Source organism: Lathyrus oleraceus, chromosome 7, assembly GCF_024323335.1.
Source record: "Lathyrus oleraceus cultivar Zhongwan6 chromosome 7, CAAS_Psat_ZW6_1.0, whole genome shotgun sequence".
NCBI classification, from domain to species: domain Eukaryota; kingdom Viridiplantae; phylum Streptophyta; class Magnoliopsida; order Fabales; family Fabaceae; genus Lathyrus; species Lathyrus oleraceus.
Window position 1 is genome coordinate 212748026 of NC_066585.1, and position 24920 is coordinate 212772945.

Sequence of the window (24920 nt, forward strand, 5' to 3'; positions counted from 1 at the left end):
AATTCACGTAATCAATTGATAATCCAAGTACTTGCTAGTAGAGCTACTTATGGGCAGTGTTTCATACTTTGAAAAGAACTAATTTAACAGGAACTGTCGCTTTCGCGTACTCAGAACCGAGTTGTACTCCCTAATCAAACCCTCTTATTGTCACTTATAAAAAGGCGCGGATTACGTTAGAGTAGTAAAGCTATTTTTAAGAAATATAGTATCTTAACTAAGTTGAAAAGTATTGTAACCTGGATTTCTTAACCAAAAGAGGTTCTTACGAACCAGACTCTAAACTTATAAACGCGTCCGAAAATAGTTTTAAAATCTCTTTTCTTCTTAATGTTAAAATCTCATAATGAACTAAACAAAGCGCTTTCGCTGTTTTTGAAATTGTTAAAAACAATCAAGTTTAAAAAGACGTTGGACGCTTTCGATCTTACCCAACGGGATTGAAGTGCGGGAAAACTTAATTTGAAAGTTAAAATAGCCCTTAAGTGTTTCTACGAACAATTGTACGGATTATCGGTTCAATTATGATCCTTACATTCTAACCTTATAAATTTAGCTAGACATGGTAAAGTAAAAGTGCATTAAAATAAATAAAAGTAGTGCGAGTGCGGAAAGTAAACAAAAGTAGTGCGAGTGCGGAAAGTAAATAATTTAAAGCGAGTGCGAGGAAATAAATAAAGTAAAGCGAGTGCGGGAAATAAATAAAGTAAAAGCGGGTGCGGGAAATAAATAAAGTAAAAGCGAGTGCGGGAAATAAATAAAGTAAAGGCGAGTACGGGAAATAAATAAAGTAAAAGCGAGTGCGGGAAATAAATAAAGTAAAGGCGAGTAATAAAAACCTGCTCCAATCGGAGGGCTGAGTAAATTGCAATGCGGAAAAGAACATGGCGGCAGGATTAACTTCCTTCCAAAGTGCTCCAAACTCGATTACAGACTCTATCACAGACTTGATTACACAATTGTGGTAACATTCCAATGCGAAGCGATTACCACTATAAAATACTGAATATATGCCTAAGTGAAACAAAGTTGCTTCTGAGTTTGCCTTTGTTCTAAGTTTGGATCATTGTAAAAGTGAATCCGCGTTTCTATTTATAGGCAAGTAAAAAGATGGAAATGACTTGGATGTCCTTCAACTTGAAAATAGGAGGGAACCGTTTTTCCTCTTGTGGCGCCCGCCACAAGCAGAACATGGGGCGCCTTAGTGGAAGTAGTGGGAAAATGTGGGAGTTGATGGAAGTTGAATTTGACACGTCATGGCAGGGTCTGTGGCGCCCGCCATTGGGTAGGCCATAAGCACAAAATGCTGAATTTTAGGGTTTTTTGCTCTTTTTCACTCCTTTTCTCGATCGGGGCTCCGATTAAAGTAAAAACCTGAAAACAAAGGAAAACATACCAATAACATAACAAAATGATAATAAAACGACTAGAATGCATGTGAAATCGGAGTCGAAAATACGTAAATTTCAGTGTGATCACTTGGTATGATAGACTCACAGTGTTTCTCATTGACAATGGATACAAGAAGGGAGGCATTGATAAGACCTTATTTGTCAAAAATGAAGGAGGAAAACTCATGGTGGCTCAGATATATGTGGATGATATTGTGTTTGGTGGGATGTCAAATAAGATGGTGGAACATTTTGTTAAAAACAAATGCAATATGAATTTGAAATGAGCCTTGTTGGAGAACTAACCTATTTTCTTGGGCTACAAGTCAAGCAGATCGAAGATTCTATCTTTCTATCTCAAAGCAAATATGCCAAAAATATTTTCAAGAAGTTTGGCATGGAGAATGCAAGTCACAAAAGGACACCTGCTCCTACTCATCTGAAAGTCTCTAAAGATGAAAATGGTGTTAGTATAGATCAAAGTCTCTACAGAAGCATGATAGGGAGTCTGCTGTATCTCACCGCAAACAGACCTGACATTGCTTTTACTGTAGGTGTATGTGCTAGATATCAAGCTGAACCAAAAGTGAGTCACATAAACCAAGTGAAAAGGATCCTGAAATATGTCAATGGCACTAGTGACTATGAGATGTTGTACACTCATGGATCTGGATCTGTACTGACTGGATATTGTGATGCTGATTGGGTTGGAAGTGCTGATGATAGGAAAAGCACATCAGGAGGATGCTTCTTCTTGGGGAACAACTTAATATCATGGTTTAGTAAGAAACAAAATTGTGTGTCTCTGTCCACTGCTGAAGCTGAATACATATCAGCTGGAAGTAGTTGTTCTCAACTAGTATGGATGAAACAGATGCTGACTGAAAACAATGTCACACAAGATGTCATGACATTGTACTGTGACAACCTGAGTGCTATAAATATTTCTAAGAATCCTATTCAGCACAACAGGACAAAACATATTGATATCCATCATCATTTTATTAGAAAACTAGTGGAAGATAAAATTATAGCCCTAAAGCATGTTGCTACTGAAATGCAGTTAGCTGATATTTTTACAAAGGCCTTGGATGCAAATCAATTTGAATTTCTAAGAGGGAAATTAGGGATTTGTATTTATGAGAATTTGTAGCAATTAATTTGGAGTGGAAAAGGTAATCAAATAATTGTTTGTTTACTTAAAATAAAGTGCCCCATTTATGGTAAATCATCACCTAGTATTGGAAGTTCCATCTATTACCTTTTCACACGCAACCTCTACTTAAACATTTCCAACTTCCTGCGTCTTCCTCAAACTACTCTGCTAGGGCAACTGAAACCTTTCCATAAAAACAACAAGATGTCACAACATCAAACACCATCTGGTTCAAAAACTCCTAAGCCTACTTAAAAGGATAGAACGCCTTCAATGGACTTTCTTGATGAAGATATTTTAGACGTGATTCCCCTGTCTATTATTCCAGGCGAAGCTCCTGACTCAAACCATCCCATGGATGCATCTGCCACTGCATGCCCTACTCAAGGTAACAGCTCTAGTATCCCTTCTAGCTCTACTCATGCCACTAGTTCTAAGGACGATATGCATCACACTAATCGTGTCATAAGAAACCTAGTCACTAGAATCCTCAATGAAGGACATTTTGTAAAGGGAGTTTCTACTCCTCTATGAAGAAGGGACCCCTCTCCTGAAGTTGGACCTCATAATGAGAAGGATAATGATTCCTCTAGATCTGAAAAGGATATGGCTGCTGAAGGTTTGTGCTCTTTAGGGCAAACTGTGTCTGGTAAGAAATCTATGGCATCTACTACTGCCAATACTTCACAGTCTAAGAAGCATGATTCTACAAACAAGGTGATTGACCTAGAGGATGATAGTTCGGATGATCAAGATGATAGCTTGCTTCATCACTTAAAGCCTAGTGTGGCTAAGAGGATGAAGACTAGAAAAGGTAGGTCTATGGCTGAAATGATGTCAGCCAAAACTGCTAAGAAGACTACTGATGTAGGTCCCTCAAAACCTTGGAGCAAAGTTGATGTGAAGAAGAGGAAAGTGAGAGAAGTTTATGAGTCTGATGAAGATGTTGAAGATGTCCCTAACATCTCCCCTGTGAAGAGGACAACTGTTAGGAAGTCCCTTGTGAAAGTTGCTGATGTACACTTGGACAATATCTCTTTCCATCTTGAAGATGGAGCAGCAAAATGGAAGTTTGTGATCCAAAGAAGGGTGGCTGTAGAGAGAGAGTTAGGCAAGGATGTTGTTGAGGTCAAAGAGGTCATGGACCTAATTAAAAATGATGGGTTAATGAAGACTGTGGCTGGGTTATCTCAGTGCTATGAAGGATTGGTTAAGGAATTCGTTGTCAACATTCCTGAAGATATTGCTGATAAAAACAGCAAGGAATTTTGTAAAGTGTTTGTAAGAGGGAAGTGTATCACATTTTCTCCCACTGTGATTAACAAGTTTTTAGAAGAGGTACAGAAGGTGCATGTGAACTGGAAGCCACAGACAATGAGGTCTGTAGGGAAATTACAGCAAGACAGGTGAAGGAGTGGCCTAGTAAAAAGCATCTCCCTGCTAGGAAGCTGACTGTTAAGTATGCCATATTGCACAAGATAGGGTCTGCAAATTGGGTGCCTACCAACCACATTTCCACAATTTCAAATGCGCTTGGAAGATTCATCTTTGCTGTTGGAACCAAGCTGAAATTTGATTATGGTAGATTTATGTTTGAACAAATTGTCAAGCATGCTTATACTAATGCAGTAAAGCTGCCTATAGCTTTTCCCTTAATGATTTGTGGGATTATCCTGAGTCAGCACCCTAGAATCTGAGTACAAATAACCTTCCAAGTAGAAGAAAACCTCCTCTATCAGTTCACTACAAATTGTTTGAAGGCAGTCATGTCAAAGAGATTGTCATGACATCTGCTGTGAAAAAGCCAGCCTCAAAAGGTGGTCTTATTGCTGAGCTGAAGGAAACTTGTAAAGAGTTAGATATAGGGATAAGGGTAGCAACAACCAGGAAAGAAGCTTTGGAGGCTCTGATTGCAAGCATGGAGCAAGCTGAAAGAGAGAATATTGGATAGGCCAAGGAAGCAGAAGCCCAAACCTCTAGTGAGAGGTCTGCAACTAAAGATGAAACAAGTGGCAGTTCTGGTTCTGATGCTGATGAAGATGCAAGCTCAAGCTCCTTTGATTAGACCTTTTTGAAGTTAGCCCCCATTCTTCTGATGTGGATCTTTTTTCTTGCTGTGATGGATGTTCTGATTTCTTTTGGCAGTCATGTTCTGCTGCGTTGAGGTGTATTTTTATGGGTTTTTTGGATTTTCTGGATTTTATCTCAACTTGTATAAAGCTGTGTATGTTCTTGGATCTGTAACACTTGACATTCTGCTTTGACATTCTGTTTGACTGAATAGACATTTATTTTGTCTCTTTGGTCTCTTTTGGCTAAAAAAGGGGGAGAAGTAGCTAAAGTAGCTATGTTATAGATTATGCTATAGATGATGTTACAGGTGATGTTAGATGGGGAAGTGTTCTATGTTACAGGTGATGTTAGAGGGAGAAGTGGTCTGTCTGTGTTGAACAGACTAATGCTAGCTGAAGGGGGATGTGGTGTGTTCTGAGCTCAAACGCTTGTGTGTTTAAAATGTGTTTACTAGTTGCTATTTTTGCTAGTAATATGTGTTTGTTTACTTCTGCTGCTTAACTGATACTGTGATTATTTTCTTGTGAAACATATGATCTGATGTATGTTTTAGCCAAAATTTGCCAAAGGGGGAGTTTGTTGGTTCTATGTATTGCCATCAATTTTGGTAAAACCTAGAGTTTTCATAAGTTGTCATAAGTGTTGTCTTGACATGAGATATCAGTTTCCTGCAGGGTGTTTAAATATGGTTGTGCAGGATTTAGCTGAGATGTCAGACCCGATGTTAAGACATGTGTATACAGAACATTCAGTCTGAATGTTATGTATTTTGTGATTGCGCTTTTCATACAAATCTGTGTGTGATTGATTTGGAGATTGAACGCGCCATTCAAGCAGTAATTAAAACCAAATTGAATTATTTTCCAATAAGATATGATCAGCTGTTAAGAATATATGAAAGGAAAATAGATTTAGGGTTTTATGATGTCCAAGCCCATTCAGAATCTTCTATTTAAAGGGCATGGAAAACCTGGTTTTAACACACAAGAAAATGAACGAAATAGTGAGAGAGAATAAGGGTTCTGGTCTTGTGTGTGCTTGTGTATTGTGAGCCATTCATTCATCCTATTGATGATTGAATTGGACTGACTTTTGTGTTGTAATTTGTCCACTCATAAGCTTTGAAGCATGAGTGTGTGTTTACTTGGTTGAAGCTTTTAAGCAAGATCAAGTATGTGTTCTTGAAGAGTGTCTTCTTTCTTTGTAATATTTGTTTTTACATCACTGCTGTAATTGAGGGGTGTAAGACCCTAATTTTGACCCTAAGATCCCTCATGGCATCATATCATTGCTCAGTGCATTGCCTCAAGGATCATAGCATGTTTGGCTCCTTAACCCTAGGGTGGGACTTGTGTGAGTGGTTTGAGACCACCAAGCATGCTTGTATTGTATATTATTGCTTTTCTTATTTTGATTACTAAACAAAAGCACAAAAATATGTCACTAACTCTTTTTGTTTTGAAGCTCAAGCGATCATATACCCCCAATGCTCCTAGGAGGCTCCTAAGCTCAATGAAATGGCCAGATGAAGATGAGGAAAAGCATGACAATGGTCCACAAAGCTCCTAATCATCATATATGTCTCCCAAGTATCTCAATTTGCCAATTTGATCAAGACAACCCAAAGGGCTTGAAGATTGTTTCCCAAGGAAACCCTAGTTCAATTGTGCCTCAACTGTGCCTTGCTTATGAAGCAACCTCAACCTATGATCAAATACAATCAAGGGAAGTTCTTTAATTCATTATTTTATGCATATGTGAGCCTATTTGAGGATCCTCAATCATTCATTCATCAAGATTGGAAGTTTGGCCTTGGAAAGTTGATCAGTCAAGTCATCTGACTAAACTGAGGATCACTGAGATACAACTTTTGATGTCTTTGTCAAATGAAGATGACCCCCAAAAGAAATGATCTTAAGAACCATATTAACAACTTTCATGTTCATCAAAATTCCATTTGAAACTTGGAAGGTCATCATTCATTTCAAAACATTATAGGTAATTTGGACTAAAACCCTAAATTTGGGTCAACTTCCCAAGGACTTGACTTCCTTAATTTTTATGATTTTGAGGTGAGAACAAATGAATTGGAAAGCTTAAGATGGTTACTTCAAATTTTATGTTGGATAAAATTTCATAATCCTAAAAGAAATACATGTGATAATACAAAATATTATAGGTCACCTTGGACCTAAGTCATTGAATTTGAAAAAGTGCCCAACTTCAAATGCCCATAACATTTTAATGAAAAATCCAAATGATGCAAAATTTGAGTCTAAATTTATCAACTTGAAAATATCTACAACTTTGATGTTGGAGGGTTTTTCTTTTGAAGCTTGAATCATGCAAATAGAGGGGCTTGAAGAGACTTGCTTTTAGTGAAAATTTTCAAAGGATGACTTAGACATGTTTTGTGCCCAAACTTTCACAGCCAGTTTTCATTAATTTCCAAATGCCAAATGATTTTTTCTCCAACATGACTTTTTTTCCTTATTTCAAGAGATTTCCAATCATTACTCACATTACTTTTTTTGACTTTCCATTGGTGAGTTTCGAAGAGTTCTTTCTCTATGTTCATTTTTGCATTTCATGTTGAAACTTAATGTGCAAGCTGATTACATTATAATTGCACGTCCAATTCCATTTCAATTTATCTCAGCATGGTTTAGCACCCATCATTGGGCTGCACATGCGCCTGAACAGGCCCATGCACCAAAGTTCAAATTTGCCATGCACACGAGGGAATCATGAACTCAGCCCTCTTCAGCTATAAATAAGCACTCAATCTCATTCATTTGGCAACCTTGTGGAGACCTGAAATGCTGCGGCACTGAAATCCCAACCAATACCAAAGGAATTTTCAGATTTTTCTCTCTTTTTCAAGCTTGAAATTCAACATCATTAGTTGATTTTCAAGGCTCAATTCCTTAGCCTCTCATCTCCATTACATCTCCAGAGCAAAAAGGGATCAAGATCTTGAAGAATTCGTGGCCTTAAGAGCTCCATTTCAGAGGTAGAACTTCAAACTTTTTGGATCTAGATCTTGCAATTCAATGTAGTTTTCTTTAGTTTGTGTGGTTTTCTGAAGTCCTCACACTTGAGGCAGGCCAGTGGTGGTCTCAATTCTTCATTTCGTGCGTTTGCAGTTGACACACCATGATCTTCCATCTCACATTTCTCTCAAAATAGGAAGAGTGAGGAAGATCCATGGATACAGTGGTGATGTACATCACCTGAGTTTTAATTTGATGTCCTTGTTTTCATTTTCGTTACAAAATTTTTCTCTGCAAGTGGTGGCCGGATTCTGGTATCTCACCGGAGAAGATGGTGGTTTCCACCACCATCACCACGTGGTTGCCTTCCTAGGCCTTGGATTGTGCTTCCACGTTCTAATCCTGGCCATTCCTTATGTTTACTTATTTTAAATCATTATGCCTCTGAGCCTTTGATCTGCGCCACGTCAATTAATGAGGTTGATCCCGTGGCGCTGGATTTTTCATTATTTCTATTTTCATTTTAATTTCAGTTAATTCCTTTTATTTTCAAAAATTCATAAATTTTTTATTTGAAGTCACAAAAATATGAGACCAATTCCAAAAATTTTCTTGAAAAATCTAGTTTCATATTTTGATTTTTAATTATTTTTGTGACCTCATTTAATATTTTTTGTGAATTATTTGGTTTTTAATAGTTTTAATTCATTTTAAAATACTTTCTGATATCTGAAAAATCCAAAAATATTTTCGTAACACCTATGGATCATGATAAGTTAATGAAAAATAGTCTCATCAATTTCTTATTTAATTTGAGATTTATTTGAGATTTTAATTCATATTGTGTTATTTTATATTGTTTTTAATTGTTTTTAAATAGTTTCTGATTTCCAAAATTGTTGAGAAAATTAGTCAAAGTTTATTTGACCATGTTAGACCTATGAGAATTTAATTGGACTTCTTGAAGTTGATTTGAATTAAATTTGAGGTTTGACCTTATTTTGATTATTTTATTTTGCATTTTATTTTAATTCAAAAAATACAAAAAAAATATGGTTGACTTGTTGACTTGTAATCTTCATTTCTTTTTTGTTTGACATTGATTAATGATGACTTGGTTCACATTTGATCAATTGGATTTGGTACTTGAATTCTCTTTCCCTCCATTTCATCTTCATCCCTTTCTTTTCATCATTTGGCCAATGAGTTAATTTCTTATGGTTGGTCTTGACAAATGAGAGGTTTAACCTTCTTTGATCCAAACCAAACTCAACTTGATCCAAGATCAAATGAGTTGTTTTGTGTCCAAGATAGGTTGCTTCTTGGTCAAGCAAAAGACCTAAATTCCATACAAGGCCTTTCCCCTTTTGTTTTGGCATGGCAAGTTTGTGGAGCTTGGCTTACTAGTCATGATCTCTAACTTGTGTTTATTTGCCTATAGTTTTATTGACCGGCCTCAGATAGGTGTGACTACTACATTAGTCCATTTACGATTGCTTAACATAACGCTACATCGTCTTATGACAAACTAACATAACTTCACTAATTACTAACTTTAATTTGAGCATTTAATTTCTTGCCCTTTACTTTTAATGCCATTTATTTATTACTCATTTATTCATATTGCTTTTCATTTTGCTCACTTGAGCACATATTTTATGTTTATGCCATTTTTCTTTTGCTCATTTGAGCTCATTATTGTATATAAATATATTGTTGTCTTGTGATTGATTTGTCTTTGTTTTGTGTGAACCTAATGCAAAAAGGAGAAAGGACTTAGAATTAGGACATACCTATGCTTAAAGGAGTTCAAGAGAAACTAGGCCTCATGCCTTTAGAATGCTAAACTTGCTGAAGAGCAACTAGGCCTCATGCCTTTAGAATGCTAAATTTCAAAGTTGACTTTAAAGGACTTCTCATCTAAACTTATCCTTTGTCCATTCCTCTTATTGTGTTGTGAACTTTTTGATGTTTGTTCTTGTGTGATAGGGATTCCATCTTGAGATAGTAAAAAGAGGACCATTGTCATGAGTAGCCAAGTTAAAAGAGACAAGCCAAATGGAGATCCTAGGAGCTTGAATCCAAACTGTTTGATTGCTTGATTGCGTGCTAAGTCCAAAGGAAAGGAGCATCTTGAATCATCTGTATGATTTCAAGAAAAGGAACTCCAAGGGTTTATCTTTTCTCTCTTATCTTTGTATGCTTTAGGACTAGCCCTTCTCTTCTCCTCCCCACTCTAACCAAGCCAAAATCTTTTCCTGCAAACTTTGACTTTGTTTCAAACTAGAAACCTAGGCCTTATGCCTTTGACTTTTCAAAATCTTTTCATAAATACTCATTGTGAATAAATCTTAAATCCTACCTTGACTTCATTTTTGTAAATACATTTAACTTGTAAATGTAACTCACTTCAAGTTGTTTTTGTGGTTCCAATGGCCATCTTTGTTAAAACCCTTTCATAAAACATTAGTCATAGGTTTGAGTTATCATAGTGGTTGATGTAAATCTCACCTTATCCTTAGTGATTGGATTATAAGTCTTCCATGCTTATTATAGGGTTAACCCCTCACTAGCATGTTGAATCCTTCCTCACATGGTGGATTGTTGATTTAGGTTGAGTTTTCTCCCTTTGATAACAAAAGACCTTAAGGCTTTTGATCTAATCAATTTACTAATCTTTGTGATTTTTACCCCGAACTACGAGGTTTTGATCCTCCTTTGTGATGGTACATAGGCAATGGGTTCATCCATTCAAACAAAATTTGTAAATATAATCTATTCTCTTCTCATCCCTCCAATCTTTTGCCCAAATCTTTTCACAAATACCAACCTACAACACATATTTGCAAAAAGGGTTCCCTTAGAGTACTAAGGATGTTTTGGGTGCGTAAAACCTTCCCATTTCATAACCAACCCCCTTACCCAGATCTCTGACATTTTTATTAGTTTTTGATTTGAAAAACTTCTTACCTTGGCTTTTGTTCGCTTTTTAGCCTTTCCTTTGGACAAATAAAAGTGTGGTGGCGACTTGAATTATATGTTTACTTTTGGTTTAGTCAATAAACCTAAAGGTAACGAAAACCCCGCTATAAGGGGGAGTGAGTAGGGTCTCTTATCTAAGAGTTCTTAGATAGAAGTCACACGGGTAGAGATTAGGTGAAAAGATTGTAACTTGAAGTTGTTTACTGAGAGTCTTTGAACTAATTATGTTTAGTGGATTTCCTTCCTAGCTTGGTAGCCCCCATACGTAGGTGAGTTTGCACCGAATTGGGTTAACAATTGCTTGTGTCACTTGTACTATTGTTCTTTATCTTTTATCCTGATTATATTGTTCAGATATTAGTGTCGTGACATTACCTTCGACATCTCATATCTGATACCAGAATTTCAAACTTTTGTAAAGATCTATAGAGTCTTGTCATTTATAGACTACCATTCTAATAAATAAAGTTGAGCTTTTTATTCAATTGTTTCTACTCTTATTTATCTTTCAGCCAAATAGATTTAAATTTTTATGATGATCATTGTGAAATTAATTTTTAAATCAAAATCATGTTTTCTTAAATAATAAAAGCAATTACTTTTTAAAAAGCAATCGATTTCATTTAAGGAATATCAATAGCGGTCCAAGAACAGGTGTGCCCTAAAATGCGAAGCATTGTTGGTTTTCCCCAAGCAGTTCGCGTGATCTCTGTTTCATACCCAACAACATTTTTGCATCTCCATTCCATGATCTTCTTCAAGGTAGCCCAGGCAACCGATGAATTTACAAGTTATAAGTTCAAAGTAACAACTTCATACTGATCATGTTGCAGATGAACTTAGAGAGATCTTGAATGATGTATCAAATGAAGTTCCAATTTTCAAGCACTTTGTTTCTCAATAAGTTGGCATTGGCCAAGTCCTTTAGCATAGAAATGTTTCCTATATTCTAAGTCCATTTGTTCAAGATCAAGCCAACAGTCCACAAAAGTTTTTTAGGGTTTTTGTTGCTATTATGTACATTAATGCTCAAAGACCACACAAACAAAATATATCACACAATATGGTCCAAGTGGACAAAGTGAAAATTGCATTAACATAAACAATGAGAATGATATGAATAATGGCAAATGTATAAAAGTTAGAATTAAATGACATTAAAGTAAATGACTTGAAATTAAAAGTTAGTAGTTAATAGGTTAGAAGTTAGTATTGTTTTGTTTTTGCTTTTTCATTCTTAGACAATCTTTGGAGAACACTCAACCCACTTATCACAAGCATGGATCCTTGAACCAAGACTTCTTCCAAAGGAAGGAAAAAAGGCCAAGTTTCCACACAATACCATGAAAGAGGGGAGCCTTACAATCTCACTAACTAGAATGCTATGTCTTTTATGTCACAAATTAAGCGCTACGTTAAGCAATCGTAATTGGACTTATGTAGAAGTCGCAACTATTTGAGGTCGGGCAATAGAATTTTGGTGTTAATGCATGTTAGAGTCATAATATAATGAACTATGCTCATGAAACATACCACACACAAAAAGAATATGCAAAAGATGTGGCCTAATCTCATCCACACTCATATAAAGTTTTCAATCAACTAGCTTTAGGACTTTGAGATATCATAGGCCAAATGAGATGAATGCATAAAGAAGGGGAATGAGATGAAGTGGTAGGGGAATAAATGAAATCTCAAATTGATCAAAGGAGGACTTTATGAAATTCAAATAATCAGAAAAAACGTGGACCACTTGATCTCCCTCATTAATTGAGGTGGCAGATCAAGTGGCCACCAGCGCGCGTTCCATGGTGTGTCTGAGTCAAACATCCACACGCTTGGTAATTAAAACGTACGCTCATGATTAAAACAAATTGAACTCATCTAATGGCTCAGGACCACGCCACATCATTGTTGGAGCAAAGCGCCGGTCGTCTTCTCAGGCGACCTTGGCCGGACTGGTCCATTCATCACCACATAATAAATGAAAAAGGAGGACATGATCTGAAAGGAAAAATGGTGCAGATCACGAATATCACCTCAATTTTAAGTAACTCCTCACATATAGAAATATATGAGGAGTTGAAATTTGAGGTATGTCAATTGAGTTGCTTTGATTTGACCTCTAAGCAACTCAATCTTCTTGCCAGTATTGGTAGGACTTCAGACAACCAATGAATCAAGAGAATTGAGAAATATTGAGAGAGAATCTAAGAGAAGAATATTTCTGGAAAATACCTTCAATGCAGGTCTGAATTCAACTGTTCTTGCTTTGGCTCGTGCGTGATCTCACTCAGAATGCTTGTAGAAGTAGAATGAAATGCACAAAAGGTCTTGGATCCCTGGAGTTTTGAATCTCAAAACAGTGAGATTCAAACTCAATTTCAAGATGAAATTCTCAGGTTTATCCTCTCAAATGGAAGGGTTAGGGGTTTAGGATCAAAGTTGGCGCGAATGTGTGTTCAATTCTGATGCTAGAGGGCTCTATTTATAGTTGCAGCTCAGTATATTTGCACCTTCAAATTCACTTTCCAAAATTAGCAATTGATGATGCATGGGTGCATGGGCATGTACAGGCCCATGAGATCATTGCTTAAGGTCCACAAATGAGTGTTAGAGGGTTTAAAATCAACTTGGATTAAAAGGCAAGTGTGTGTGAAGATTTGAAGTTTGATCTTTGCCAAATGATGATACCATATTCGTGCCATGCGCAGCCCTAATAATTCTTGTCCAAAATGGATGAACTTGGACTTTTTGGAAAGGTTAGATCAAGAGGAACAACTTTCATGTTCAACACTTTTCCATTTGGAGCTTGTATCAGGATGAATTTTGAGGTGGAAGTTTGGAAATTTCAATATGTTGAAATTTTTTCTAAGTGTCAAGTCATATATCTCAATATTCCACCTTGCTTAACTTTTTATGTGAGCTTCAAATGAGAAAAGTGTCTTCATCAAAGTTGTATATCTTTCAAATAATTTCAAAATGATCACCAATTTCATGTCATTTGGATTTGAAGTGATAGAGTTATGCATTTTTCATGTTTGCAAAAATCACTTGTTCAATGGTATATGTCAAAACTGACCTATAATGTAGCCTCATATCACATGCTCATAAAAGTTGAATTAGCTCTCACTCCCAGCACCAATGTTGAAGTAGACATCTTGAATTTTATTGTGCAACTTGTAAATATTTCATCTAATAAAAGTTGAGCAAGTTATGTCCTTGGGGATTTGACTTTCAAATTAGGGTTTAGACAAAATGACCTAGAATGTTTCAACATAGAAAATGATTTTCCAAGCAAAACTAGCTCTAGGTCTCAACATGAAAGTTGTTTGGAATGTCTTTTAGAGTAACGTTTCTCTTGGAATAATTTTAATATGGTGAAAATTGTAGGAGATAGGGTCTAGGGAGACCCAATTTTGATCGGATGAATTCATATGGCCAACCACCATCAACCAACTTGCTAACCTTCAATTCTCTTGACTTTCTAGGCTCATGGTAGATCATATATGCATAAGATGATGAAATTTGAAGTGTTCCTTGAGAAATTTGATCAATTGGTGAGATAGGTTGTTGGTGAAGTTACTCAAGATACCCAGTCAAACTAGGGTTTCCAAGGAAAATCACCCTCAAACTCTTGAAGAAAACTTGATCAATATAACACGTAGAAATCATTGGGACTCATATATGATGCTCATAACCATTATTGGATCAATTCATGGTTGTTCTCTTTGTCATGGGGGTCTCAAACCCTAGATATGAACTTGATAGATCAATGGAGATCATGCCCTACCTACAAAAGAGTTAGGCAAATGCAAAGACATATTTTTGGTATTTTGGTTAGTAAAATGATAATATACAAGTATGATACAATCACAAAGTGCTTGGTGATCTCTCCCAAAACAAACCCAATGAATGAGGGGTAAGGATGATGCCAAGGTATGATCCCAATGCTAATGCTTATGATGAAATTGCATGAGGGATCTTAGGGTCAAAATTGGGGTCTTACAACTGCCCCTATTTAAGGATATTCTAATTGAGGAGGCGAAGGTTAAAATCTTCATGTCGACTTAGTAGAATGGGCTTAAATAACAACATATAGAAACAAATTTTGGTCCCTAAGATACCTCATGATGCATATGATATGAAAGAAAAAGTAAATTCTTTGTGGGGAAATATTGCCACAAAGGAAAAGAAATCGGAGAGACCGAAAGTCCGTAGGAGTAAAATGCATTACGTAAGGAAAACTCACTGGGGAGACCGAAACTCTGGGGGATAAAAGAGGAGTTATGGTCCAAGTGTACAAAGTGAAAATTGCACCTTGATCCAAGATTTCCAAAGAACCCAAGTTCATGCATTTTGGATGTGGTTTGCTAGGTCTGCGCATGGCTTTAACAGGGCTGCATCATTGGAAAGAATCAATTGCATAAACTTCAGTTCACAATGCCTTGTCATTCAAGCTTCATTCAGACCTCAATTGGAATCATTTTGGACCTTTTTGCATTGCATTATGGGCATGTACGTGCCCATGCACTCATGCCATCAACATTGCTAATTTTGGACAGATTTTTGAAGTGTGCAAATATCATTCATTTATGCTATAAATACATGACCTTTGTGCTCATTTGAATCAGACCTTGCGCGCCAGCTTTTCCCCCCATTGAAACCCTCACATTCTTAAGGAAAACTTGAGAAATTTCAATTTGAAATTTGAGTTTGAATCTCAACTGTTGGAGATTCAAGAACTCCAGGATCCAAAGCCTTGCAACCTCTCTAATCACTTCCTGCTAGCTTCTCAAGTGTGATCAGATCATGTTTGGAGTAAGCAACATCAAGAACTGCATAACATTGAAGGTAATTTTCAGAAAACTTCATCTCTTCGATTCTCACTCAATTCTCTTAGATCTTTGGTTGTCTGAAGTCCTACCAATGTAGGCAAGAAGATTGAGTTGCTTAGAGGTCAAATCGAAGCAAATAAGTTGACACACCTCAAAACTCAACTCCTTATATATTTCTATATATTTGGAGTTAGTTAAAATTGAGGTCAGATTCGTGCTCTACGTCATTTTTTCTTTCAGATCATGTCCTCCTTTTTCATTTATGTGATGGTGATGACTGAACCAGTTCGGTGAGCCTTGCCTGAGAAGGTGACCGGAGGTCCAGCGCCGGTGGTGTGCTGGACAGGTTCTGAGCCACATGATCATTCTAAAATGCTTTAATCTCAGGCGTCAATTGTGATTACCATCCCTGCAGCGCGCTGACTCGTGTGTCTGGTGGAACGCGCGTTTTAGGCCACTTAATCTGCCACCTCAATTAATGAGGGAGATCAAGTGGCTCACGTTTTTTTCACATTTTCTGATTTTTCTTTTATTCCTTCTATTTTCATTAATTCATATTGATTTTAATATTGATCCAAAAGATATGAGTGTTTCACCAAAAAATTTCAAAAAATTTCTTCTTTCATATTCTGAATTAAAATTATTTTTTGGATCATTATTAATATTTTTCATGATTTAATTAATTTTTTGATTATTTTTAATTGTTTAAAAATACTTTTAAGTCTTTAAAAATTCTGTAATTTTTTCTCCAAGGGCCTTTGACCTTGTTTGACCTACGATAAATCTCATGGCCATTTCTTTGGTGTTTTGACGAGGTTTTAGGAATTTGACAAACCATATTTAATTTAAATGCATTATTTTAGTTTTTTTAATTGAATAAATTCCAAATAATTTTGTTGACCAATTGTGACAATTTGTTTGAGTTTGACTTATGTTGTTGGGCCTTGGTCAAGGTTGATTTGACTTTGTCAAGTTAATATCATTGGATTTAGGGGATTGATGGAATGTACATTCCATCTCCCAAAATGAATGAATGATATTAATTTGGTAAAAGCCATCATTTGACCAATTTGAGTTTTGATCCATTCCCTTCCACCTTCATCCTATTCCCCTTCTTTATGCATCCATTTCATTTGGCCTATGATATCTCAAAGTCCTAAGGCTAGTTGATTGAAAAATCAACATAAGTATGGATGAGATTATGCCACTTCTTTTGCATATTATTTTTGTGTGTGGTATGTTTCATGAGTATAGTCCATTATACTATGTCTCAAACATGCATTAACACCAAAATTTTATTGTCCGGCCTCAAATAGTTGTGACTTCTACATAAGTCCAATTACAATTGCTTAACATAGCGCTAAATTTGTGACACAAAACGCATAACATTCTAGTTAGTGAGATTATAAGTCTCCCCTCTTTCATGGTATTGTATGGAAACTTGGCCTTTTTCCTTCCTTTAGAAGATGTCTTGGCTTAAGGATCCATGCTTGTGATAAGTGGGTTTAGTGTTCTCCAAAGAATGTCTTAAAATGAAAAGCAAAAGCAAAACAATATTAACTTCTAACTCATTAACAACTAAGTTTTAATTTCAATTCATTTACTTTAATGTCATTTAATTTTAGTCTTTATTCATTTGCCATTATTCATACCATTCTAATTGTTTATGTTAATGCAATTTTCATATTGTGTGATATATCTTGTTTGTGTATAATTTCCTTGTTTGTGTGGTCTTTAACCATTAATGTACATAATAACAAAAAAAACCCTAAAAAACTTTTGTGTGGACTGTTGGCTTGATCTTGGACAAATGGACTTAGAATCTAGGCAACATTCCTATGCTAAAGGACTTGGACAATGCCAACTTTATGTGAAATCAAGTGCTTGCAATTTGAAACTTCATCTGATACATCATTCAAGAACCCTCTGAATTCATCTGCAACATGATCATTGTGAAACTGTTATTTTGAACCTGCGACTTATGGAATTCATCTGTTACATGGGCTAATTTGAGGAAGATCATGGAGTGGCTAAGCTTGGATGTGGCTATCTTTATTTGATGCCTTGCTCTTCAAGATAATATAATTGTGCATTTGTGTGTTGCTTGATTCTAAATGTCCAAGGGAATTCTGGGTTTCTATTGACATTCTTGTTTATTGGACTGCTACCCATTGGTCAGATCTTTTCAACTCTATACTTTTAATTTTGTGCATATGATTAGTCTCTTCATCTTCTCCCCATTTCTTTAATTTAAAAATCTCTTCCCCCTTTTCAAAATCTTCTTTGATTGAACTTATTTTGTTCTAAACTTTGACCACTTTGTAAAAAGATAGAAACTTCGGCCTTATGCCATTGCATTTTCAAACTTCTTTTCTTAAATCAAATTTGTAAATAAACTTAACTATACTTGACTTAAACTTTCAGAAAAACCAAAAAGAACTAACTCATTCAAACCATTTTAGGCCTTTGTGCCTTTCAAACTTAATTTTTGTTAAAATCAATGCATCCACTTTGAAATTTGTATCACGAACTACGGGGTTTTGATCCCTCATTTTTATGTTGGTACGTAGGCACAAGTCCGAAGGTCTTGTCAAACACAAAAATATAATTAATGAATTCTTTTCTCATCCCCCAATTCTATTTGTTTGTGAACATCATTTTTGTACCAAATATATATACACACAAAAAGGGCTCCCTAGGAGTACCTAGGACACTTCGGGTGCTAACATCTTCCCTCTGTGTAACCAACCCCCTTACCTGTAATCTCTGACATTTTATTAGTTTTGATTTGAAAACTTCTTCTGGGTTTTGTTTGTACTTTTTCCCTTTTCCCTTGGAAACAATAAAAGCGTGGTGGCGACTCTTGTTATTTGATTTCTAGCTTATCCATAGATTGATAATCATGAATTTACCGCTACATTTTCAAACAATTCTAACAATCAATCAGTGCCAATTCAACAATAACGTTAACAACAAACACAACAAAGAACCAACTATAACAACAACAATAATAATCAACAACAAAACTTCGAGAGGAAGAAGGTTTATTTTGACCCTATTCATATGTCATACGCCGAGCTCTACCCATCTTTGGTTCTCAAGAACATACTTCAACCAAGAAATCCACCACAAATTTCCGAGCCACTGCCATGGTGGTATAAGCCAGAACTCCGTTGTGCCTTTCATCAAGAAGCTCTCGGCCATGATATTGACAACTGTTACCCGTTGAAATATGAGGTACTAAAACTTGTGAAGAGTGGGATGGTGTCCTTTGAGGACCGTGCGCTGAATGTGAAAGCCAACTCGTTGCCCGCTCATGGTAACTCCTTTGTCAACATGGTAGATGGTTATCCTGGAGAATATAAGGTTTATGATGTTTTCCATATCAGACAGTCTTTGGTTACAATTCATAGAGATGTCTGTTTTGTCAGTGAGTGTGAGCATGACCATGATGGTTGTGTGGTATGCAGTGTGAACCCTCGAGGATGTATCATTGTCAAGAGGGATATCCAAAAGTTGATGGATGAGAATGTAATCCAGATTCAACAGTCGAGGGATATGGGAGATGATGTCAATGTGATAGTGCCAGTGTTTAAGACCCCTGAGCGGGTAGTCACTCAATTTGATAGTAGCAACAACAACAAATCGGTATCATCGTTGGTTATATGGTTAGCGGGCCCAGTCCCGTATGCATCCGATAAAGCTATTCCTTACCAGTATAATGCTACAATGGTGGAGATTGGTCAAGAGGTTTCGTTGCCTACGACAAATTCTGTTGTGAATATAGCTGATATTGCAAAGGTGACCTGTAGTGGTCGTGTGTTTGGCCCAATCTTTCTAAAAGAGGTATAAGAGGCTGCAATCAGTAAGAAGGTGGATGCACCTGTAGTGAATACAATTAGTGCTCCAGTGTGTCATTCTGGTGAATCCAGCAAGTTGAAGCCTAATGATGATGATGAAGTGTTAAGGTTAATCAAGAGAAGTGAATTTAATGTGGTGGAGCAGCTACTCCAAACTTCGTCGATGATTTCAGTGTTGTCTCTGTTAATGAATTCTGAAGTGCATAAAGAAGCATTGCAAAGAATGTTGGAACAAGCCTACGTTGAGCACGGTGTTACTGTGGATCAGTTCGACCACACTGTGGCTAACATTACTTATTGTAACAATCTGAGTTTTTGTGATGAAGAACTTCCCGAGGAAGGCAGAAATCACAACCTGGAACTACATATATCGATGAATTGCAAGGAGGATGCACTATCAAACATGCTAGTTGATACCGGTTCTTCTCTGAATGTAATCCTGAAATCAACTCTGCCCAGATTACCCTATCAAGGCGCCCCAATGAGGTATAGTGGCGTGATTGTCAAAGCGCTTGATGGTTCTCGCAAAACCGTCATTGGAGAAGTGGACCTTCTAGTGAAGATAGGTCCGAGTGATTTTCATATTACTTTTCATGTAATGGATATCCACCTGGCCTATAAATGTTTATTGGGAAGGCCATGGATCCATGAGGTTGGAGCTGTAACGTCCACTTTGAAAGCTATTGAAGCAGGTAGTACAGATCAGTGGGTCCGTATGGTAGAATTTGCAGAGAACAAGAACAAGGCCGAATTGGGATTTCAGCAAGGTCTATTTAATGTCAAAGCTGAAAAAGTGCAACCGAGTTTCCGTAGCGGAGGGTTCATCCATGGTAATGAACAACACCCAACTGATGTGATCGAGGATGATGAAGATGAAGACTGCGCCAACTTTGTGATGCATGGCAAGACTTGCAACAATTGGGTTGTTGTTGATGTTCTTGTTATTGTCCATCGCTCTAAGTAATTTTTTTTCATTGTGTTAAGAAAAATCCTTCTCCTATGCCTAAGGGAGAAGTGAACATTGTTAGGCATTTCAATTATCATCAATAAAATGCAATTCTATCCATCCACATCTATGATGTTTTATTTTTACTTTTCGCTTTTCTGAAAATGGTAATCACAAAAAAAAACATCAATAAATAAATAATAATTGTCCATTTGCATAATATTTGGTCACAATTCACTTCTCTAAAATCAAAATATCAAATCATTATGCAGGTTGGTTCCCAAACCTATTGAATACAATGATCCTACTCCCTCTCCAAACTTTGATTTCCCCGTGTTTGAGGCTGAGGAAGAGACTGATGAAGAAGTATCTGATGAATTATCTCTTATACTTGAACATGAAGAAAAAGCCATTCAGTCGTTCACAAAACAGATTGAGCTAGTCAACTTGGGTTCTGAAGATGATGTGAAGGAAGTCAAGATTGGGTCTCAACGGTGTCCAGAAGCTAAGAAGGGGTTAATTGATCTTCTCCGAGAGTATTCAGATGTGTTTGCCTGGTCCTATCAAGACATGCCTGGTTTAGATTCTAAGATTGTGGAGCATAGATTGCCATTGAAGCCAAAATACCCGCAAGTAAAGCAGAAGTTGAGGAGAACTCATCCTGATATGGCAGTAAAGATAAAAAAGGAGGTGCAGAAGCAAATTGATACTGGTTTTCTTGTTACCGCTGAATATCCGCAATGGGTTGCCAATATTGTGCCTGTTCCGAAGAAGAATGGAAAAGTTTGCATGAGTGTTGATTATAGAGATTTGAATAAAGCTAGTCCATAAGATAATTTTCCGCTGCCACATATAGATATGTTGGTAGATAATACAACTAAATTCAAAGTCTTTTCATTCATGGATGGATTTTCCGGATATAATCAGATCAAAGTGGCACCCAAAGATATGGAGAAGACCACATTCATTACACCCTGGGGAACATTTTTTTATAGAGTGATGCCTTTCGGTTTAAAGAATGCTGGTGCGACGTACCAGAGAGCTATGACCACTCTTTTTCATGATATGATGCATAAAGAGATTGAGGTTTATATTGATGACATGATTGCTAAATCAAGTGATGAAGAAGAACATGTGGAGAATTTGTTGAAGTTATTCCAGCGTTTGAGGAAGTACAAACTCCGCTTGACTCCCAATAAATGTACTTTTGGTGTTCATTCTGGTAAGTTGTTGGGCTTTATTATCACCGAAAAGGGCATCGAAGTTGATCCTGGAAAGGTCAAAGCAATACAAGAGATGCCTGCGCCCAAAACTGAGAAGCAAGTTAGGGGTTTTCTCGGCCGCTTGAATTATATCTCAAGATTTATATCGCATATGACTGCCACATGTGGGCCTATATTCAAGCTTCTTCGGAAAGATCAGTCTTATGATTGGACCGAAGATTCCCAAAAAGCTTTTGACAGTATTAAAGAGTACCTACTTGAGCCTCCAATTCTGTCTCCACCTGTTGAAGGAAGACCATTGATCATGTATTTGATTGTGCTTGAGGAAAGTATGGGTTGTGTTCTTGGTCAGCAAGATGAAACTAGAAAGAAAGAATATGCGATTTACTACCTCAGTAAGAAATTCATCGACTGTGAGACTCGGTATTCTATACTAGAAAAGACTTGTTAAGCATTGGCTTGGGCTGATAAGCGTCTGCGTCAGTATATGTTGAATCATACTACTTGGTTGATATCCAAAATGGATCCAATCAAGTATATTTTTGAGAAGCCTGCTTTAACTGGGAGAATTGCCTGTTGGCATATGTTGTTATCTGAGTATGATATTGAATACCGATCTCAAAAAGCTATCAAAGGTAGTGTCTTAGCTGACCACTTGGCTCACTAACCAATTGAAGATGATCAGTCAGTGCAGTACGATTTTCCTGATGAAGAGATCTTGTACCTAAAAATGAAAGATTATGATGAACCATTACTTGAAGAAGGGCCAGAACTTGGTTCCTGTTGGGGTATGGTATTTGGTGGAGTTGTTAATCAATAAGGTAATGGCATTGGGGGAGTGATTATTACTACCCAAGGCACTCATTTTTTATTTACAGCTAGATTGACTTTCAAATGTACGAACAATATGGCTGAGTATGAAGCTTACATTATGGGGCTTGAAGAGGCCATTGATCTTAGAATAAAATATCTTGTCGTCTATGGAGATTCAACTTTGGTTGTGAATCATATCAAAGGTGAATGGGAGATGAATCAACCCAGTTTTATACCATATAGGGATTATGCGAGGAGGATTTCAACTTTCTTTACAAAGGTTGAGTTTCATCATATCCCTCGAGATGAAAACCGAATGCCAGATACTCTTGCAATGCTGGCTTCTATGATAATGGTCAAATTCTGGAATGAAGTTCCCAATTTGACTATGATGCGTCTTGATAGGCCTGCTCATGTGTTTGCTGTTGAAGAAGTTAAAGATGAGAAGCCGTGGTATTTTGATATCAAATGTTTTCTCCAAAGTCAGATTTACCCGCCTGGGGCATCTTTGAAAGATAATAAGACTTTGAGAAGATTAGTTGGCAATATCTACCTGAATGATGATGTGCTTTACAAGAGAAACTTCAATATGGTTTTGCTCAGATGCATGGATAGACACGAAGCAGACTTATTGATGATTGAAGTCCATGAAGTTTCTTTTGGTACTCATTCCAATGGACATGTTATGGCTAAAACGATGTTGAGAGCAGGTGTAGCGGGGTATTCGTTACCTTTAGATTTATTGAATCAAAAGTAAATCATACAAATCGAGTCGCCACCGCACTTCTATTTATCCAAAGGAAAGGTTTGAAAGCGAACAAAAACCGAGAAGTTTTATCGAATAAAAAACTAATAAAAATGTCAGAGATCTGGGTAAGGGGGTTGGTTATGCAATGGGAAGGTTTTAAGCACCCAAAACATCATAGGTACTCCTAGGGAGCCCTTTTCACAATGTTGTAAGGTAGGTTGGTATTTGTGAAAATTTATTTGTGCAAACATGATTGGGGAGATGAGATAAGAATGTACAAATTATTTATAATTTTTGTGTTTGAATGGATAAACCCATTGCCTGCGTACCATCTTAAAAAGGTAGGATCAAAACCTCGTAGTTCGGGGTAAAAATCTCAAAGACAAGTTGGTGAATTGATTGGTCCAAAAGCCTTAAGGTCTTTTGTTATCAAAAGGAGAAAATTCAACCTAAAACCACAAATCCACCATGTGAGGATAGCTTCAACATGCTAGTGAGGGGTTAACCCTATAATAAGCATGTAGGACTCATTGTCCATCACTAAGGATATAGGTGAGTATTATATCAACATCAAGGATAACTCAAACCTAATAGCTAATGTTTATAAAAAGCTTTGACAAAAATGGTCATTGAAACCACAAAAACAATTGAGTGAGTTGTATTTACCAATGAAAAGTATTAATAAAATATGGTCAAAGTTGACTTAGGATTCAATTCAAAATAAGTGTTATGAAAAGAAAGTTTGAAAATCAAAAGCATAATGCTTAGGTTTCTAATTTTGAAAACAAATGTTAATGTTTGCACAAAAGTTTTGGCTTGGGTTAGAGTGGAGGAAAGAAGAAGAATAGCTAAGTCCTAAACATACAAAAGATGAAGGAGGAGAAAATAAACCACAAACGGAGTTCCCTTCTTGAGATCATAGTGATGATCCAAGTTGTTCCCTTTCCTTTGGAATAGCAAGCAATAAGCAAATACTCAAGCAATCAATCAAACAAGCAAGCTCCTAGGAATCTTCCAATGGCTTTTGTATCTCTCACTTTGGATGTTCATGACAATGGTTCTTCTATTTGGCTCAAGTTAAGATCCCTAGCACAATAACACACACATCAAAAAGTTCCACAATGCAAACAAAGAATGGACAAGAGTGAGTTTAGAGATTGGGTCCTTTCAATTCATCTTCAATATTAAGCATTCTAAAGGCATGAGGCCTGGTTGCTCTTTGACATTTATAGCACTCTAAAGGCATGAGGCCTAGTTGCTCTTTGACTCCATTTTGCATAGGGAATGTCCTAAAGTCTAAGTCCTTTTGTCCATTTGCATTTGGTTCACAACAATCAAAACAAAACACAAGCACAATAGTATATACACAATAATGTGCTCAAGTGAGCAATGCATTAACATAAACATGAGCTCAAGTGAGCAAAGGGCAAAAGCAAATGAAATAACATACAAGAATATTAAATTGCATTAATGTAAAGTGCAAGAATTAAAAAGTTAGTGGTCAATAGTTAGAGTTAGTGTGGCATATGGCAATTTAGCGCTATGTTAAGCAATCGTAAGTGGACTAATGTAGTAGTCATGCCTATCTGAGGCCGATCAATAAAAATATAGGCAACAAACACAAGTTAGAGACCTTGACTAGTAAGTCAAGCTCCTACAACTTTCCATGCCAAAAGAAAAGAAGAATGATCTTGTATTGATTTAGGTTTTTTGCTTGATCAAGAAGCAACCTATCCTTAATGCAAAGCCATTCACTTGATCTTTGATCAAGAAGAATTAGATTTGAATCAAGGAAGGTTAAACCTCCCATATATCAAGGCTAACCACCAATCTTTAACTCATTGATCAAAAAGAAAAAGATGAAGAAGAAGATGAATAAGAATGTACATGAATTGAA